This window comes from Dipodomys ordii, unplaced genomic scaffold, assembly GCF_000151885.1.
Source record: "Dipodomys ordii isolate 6190 unplaced genomic scaffold, Dord_2.0 Scaffold274, whole genome shotgun sequence".
NCBI classification, from domain to species: Eukaryota; Metazoa; Chordata; class Mammalia; order Rodentia; family Heteromyidae; genus Dipodomys; species Dipodomys ordii.
The window spans coordinates 163013-167532 of record NW_012267490.1 but is presented as its reverse complement, the minus strand read 5'-3'; the positions used below and the strand labels follow the sequence as shown (position 1 = coordinate 167532).

General features: G+C 35.8%; 1 long non-coding RNA gene across 1 annotated transcript; it reads left to right on the top strand.

Annotated features, from left to right (window-relative positions):
* Window positions 1-1251: 1251 nt before the first annotated feature.
* On the top strand, window positions 1252-2574 carry LOC106001212. The gene is made up of 2 exons (XR_001175830.1): window positions 1252-1340; window positions 2132-2574. It is a non-coding gene; the product is annotated as an uncharacterized LOC106001212 (long non-coding RNA).
* The last annotated feature ends 1946 nt before the right edge of the window (window positions 2575-4520 follow it).

Here is a 4520-nt window from a genome sequence, read left to right as displayed (position 1 = left end):
ATTTGTATTCTCTACTTGGGCAAAGCTGTAAATTTTGCTTTTGTAATCTGACCTTTCCCAGTCCTTCTCTTTTGAGACTGGATTTGGTTTTCTGTCTGCCTTTGTCTCAAAATAGTGTTGGCACATTTTTTTCCCCCTCCAATTTTTTTTTTTTTTTACAATATGCTACTTTTATTTCTAGTGTAATTTTTGTTTAGGACTGTAGCAGGTGCACAAGTGTTGTTGGTAGTACCCACCATTTTTTATGCTCATGCTTTTGGCATTGGATCTATCATAGTAGCCAAAGTATATTGTCGTGATAGTAGCAAAAGAGTTATGAAATGTTAATATGTATTATTAAAAATATCTTTTTAAAGTGGAACTCTATACTCAAAAACTAAAACTTTGTGACATTAGCAATCATTTTCAGGACTCCACAGAATGTTAGCCAAAGAGATCATTATGAAACCAATAAATGTTAGCTAGATCTGCCTTATTCCATTACCTACTTGAAGAGTTTTAGTAACAGCATTATTTTTTATTTTCAGTCTAGAACTAAAAGTTAAAGGATAGTATGAAACCTGGTGCTGGTGGCTCATTGCTGTAATCCTAGCTTCTCAGGAGGCTGAGATCTGAGGATTGCAGTTCAAATCCAGTCTAGAAATTCATGAGACTCATTTCCAATTAACCCAGAAAACCGGAAGTGGAGTTGTGGTTCAAAGATTGCTAGCCTTGTGTGAATAAACTCAGGTACAGTGTCCAGGGACTGAGTTCAAACCCCACAACTAATCCACAAAAATAGTATGATAACTAATTATTGCTTACCAACCTTAAAAATCACATTGCGTTTTGAAGATGACAAATTCTTGGATCATTGAAAAGTTTTTGTTTTTTAATTTTTTTGGTGGTCCAGTCATGGGGCCTGAACTCTGGGCCTGGCGCTGTCCCTCATCTCTTCAGCTTAAGGCTAGTGCTCTACCACTTGAGCTACAGCACCACTTCCAGCTTTTTTCTTTTTGCTTATGTGGTGCTGAGCAATTGAACCCAGGGCCTCATTCATGCAAGGCAAGCACTCTACCACTGATCCACCTCCCAGTCCCTATTGAAAGTTTTTAAGAAAATTTTTTCTCCCTGTAGTTTTCCTGTGGAGTGAAAAACATTTTAAATTAAAAGACTGTTCTGATATGTACAATATTCCTATCCTATATTTTCAAAGGAATAGATATACTTTCAAAGTTCAGGCTATTTAAAACATTGCTTTTTCTTAATAATGACACAACTTTTTTCATGTTGCAGAGATGGTTTAAAGTTGGAAACTGAACTGCTGGATGGAAAAACCAAGATAATAATATCTCCATATGGTATGCTGTGTAACTGGAAATCTAAAATATTGACTTCAAAATTCCTACATAAAATTTATGATACTTAGCAATATTATTTACTTAAAATAAAGTGATATTTAAATACATTGAAAAAGCTGTTTTCCCCACTTCTTCAAATTCATTTTAGCCAAGTAAAGTCAAAAGACATCAGTGCTTTCTGCTGTCAGTGTTCAGATGCATAAAATTTAGTATTATGATAGATTTCATGTGTAATGTGTATTGGTTCTCTGTTTGCTTATGTTCTTGGTTATAAGTTTAAGTGAAACCAGTTAGCATGGCTATTTTTCTCTGTGGGTGAAGTTACAGACTTGTAAAGTTGTCTTGCCAGAGATGGGAATTGCTAAGTATTTGTGACAGAAAACAGACCAAAAAATGGAAAAATAAGGTTTAAGATTGTTAAGAAGGGAAATGAGACCCAGAGGAATGTCGTATCAATAGATTGCAAACCCTAGTCCAGATGAAGGTTGTTGGAATTGGGATATGGGAGGAAGTGAGTTGGAAAAAAATTAGATGATCGTCGTTCAATAATTGAAATTGAGGTTATGGACAAGTTACAGTTGTGGGTAGTTACAACGTTAAGATAAGAGAAAATTGTTAGGGTGTTGTACACGTCTTAATCGCAGCACTCTAAAGGCAGAGGTAAAGTATTATGAGTTCTAGGCCAGCTTGGGCTGCATAATCAGACCCTGTCTCAAACAACAACAACAACCACAAAAGTTTATTTTTCCAAGACAGCAGTACATGAAAAAATATACAGTTTTTTTTAACAGATGGGAAATAAGAGCAAGATTACAAAATGTCCTTTAAGAACAAAGCACACTGGACACCTTCTAAAGTTAACACAAAATTCTTATATTGGGAATGAAAAACTTTTGCAAAAGAAGTCAGTTGGTTCAGAAACTTCACAGTCAAAAAGTGAAAAGAATAGAATGACAGTTACACCCACTAAGGATTTCTATAAGCAGTATGAAGATAAAGTCTGTCTTCATGTCCAAACAGAAGTATCATCTTTAACCCCTAAAGAAGACTTGAAACACCATAAATCCATCTTTAGTAATTAAAGAGAAACCTCATAAAAAACACAACATAACTGCAAACATGAGTAGCAGTTTGGTGTGTCTAACACAAGACCAACTACAACAGATTTTGATGAGTATAAACCAAGGAAATGGATCTGTTTCTCTGACTAACAGTGAAAATGATGAGAAAACAAGTAAGATTTTTCTGTTTTGTTGAATATTTTTTCAGTATGTACTTTAGATTTTCTGATTGATTGGCTTTTATATAACTGCCTCTTCAATTTCAATTTAACATCTTTAAAAATTAATTATCAAAAGTAAAAAAAAATGATCTGTTATGCCATAGTTTAGATTAGTGCTCAAAGTATCCTTAAGAAAACTAGTTTCTGGAAATGTACGCATTATCCTGCCCATATAATTGTAACCCCTCAGTACAGTATGTTAACAAATAAAATAAAATTAAATTAAAAAAAAAGAAAACTAGTTTCTGTGTACTCCATTAAATATGTTAATACTAGCAGGGTGCTAGTGATTCACCCCTTTAATCCTAAGTATTCAAGAAGCTGAAATCTGAGGATCATGGTTTGAAGCCAGCTGGGGAAGGAAAGTGTGAGATTCTTATGTCCATTAAACTCAGAAAAAGCCAGAAGTGGCGCTGTGGCTTAAGAGGTAGACTGCTAGCCTTGAGCAAAAAAAGCTTAAGGACAGCACTGGGGCTTGAACTCAGGGCCTCATGCTCTTGCAGTTTTTTTTTTGCTGAGGTCTGACACTCTACCACTTGATCCTCACCTGGCTTTTTGATGGATAATTGGCAATAAGAATCTTATGGACTTTTTTGCCTGGGCTGGATTTGACCTGTGATGCTGAGCTCTCAGTCTCCAGAGTGGCTAGGATTACAGGTGCAAGCCACCAGTGCCTATCTCTATAGTACCTTTTTGTTTTTTAATATTAGCAATGCTACAATGGACATCTTTGTACACAGGTTGCTCTACTTTAGTAAAATGGCAAGACTCCCTCCCTATGGCAATTCATATTTGAGGTTTAGCCATGGGTTCTGGACTTCTTTCCAGAAGAGATATTTCCATCAAGAATACATGAATATTCACTTCTACAGACCCTGCCTACACGTGCCATTTTTAGTCCTTTGAAACCGTGATAAACTATCAGTGTGCCATCTTTTGGATCAATTTCTTTGTGTAGTCCTTTGAATGTTTCTTTAGAATATCTCCAAGTCTTACCTGTTCATGTTTTTTGTTTATATTTCTATAGGGCTTATCTATATGTAGATATAGACAAGAGATATTACATGTAGAGATATTTGACAATAATTTTTTCCACTTTCTTTCTATAGGAAAATAAAGATGGTTTCAGTTTGATTTATATAGTGGAATCTATTGATGTTTTAGTAAGTTTTAAAAAACAATTTAAAAAAACATTTCTGTTATATAGATTTTTGGGGGTGTATCTCATGCCTCTAAGAAGAGGCAGAAGAATAAACAGGAGGCAGAGATAGGAGGATGGAAGTTTGAGGCCAGGCCAGGCAAAAAAGTTAGTGAGATCCTATCTCTATAAACTAGCTGGACTTGGTAATTATATACCTGTAATCCTAGCTACACTGGCCACAGAAGTAGGAGGGTAGATGGCTAGAGACTTGATTTAAGTGGTAAGGAAGGTGTAAGGCCTTATATTCAATCCATAGTACCATGTAAAACTATAGATAGTAAGGTTTTGTTTTGAGGTTGATCTTGAGCAAACATTTGAGACCCAAAAAGGGAAAGGGATCCTAAATCGAAGCCCTAGTACTGGAAAACACACACACACACACACACACACACACACACACCAGTGCAATATTCATCATGAGTATTTAATTCCTAAGACATGAGGGAGAAACTTAGCGACTCTCAAATTTAACTTAAATAGGAGTCACCAAGAAGTGTTGTTAAGGTTGTAATTCAGTAACTGCAAATTGGTCTGGGAATATATTTCCGATTTCACCCGGTGAGGTTGATGGTCTTTGGATTCCACCAGAAGGAGCCAGGCTTTAACTGTGGCAAGGGGAAAACATTGGTGGTCTTGGGGAGTGATTATTCTAACTCCACTTAAATGGCCAAGTGCTTGCAAACTTGCTTGTCTTTCT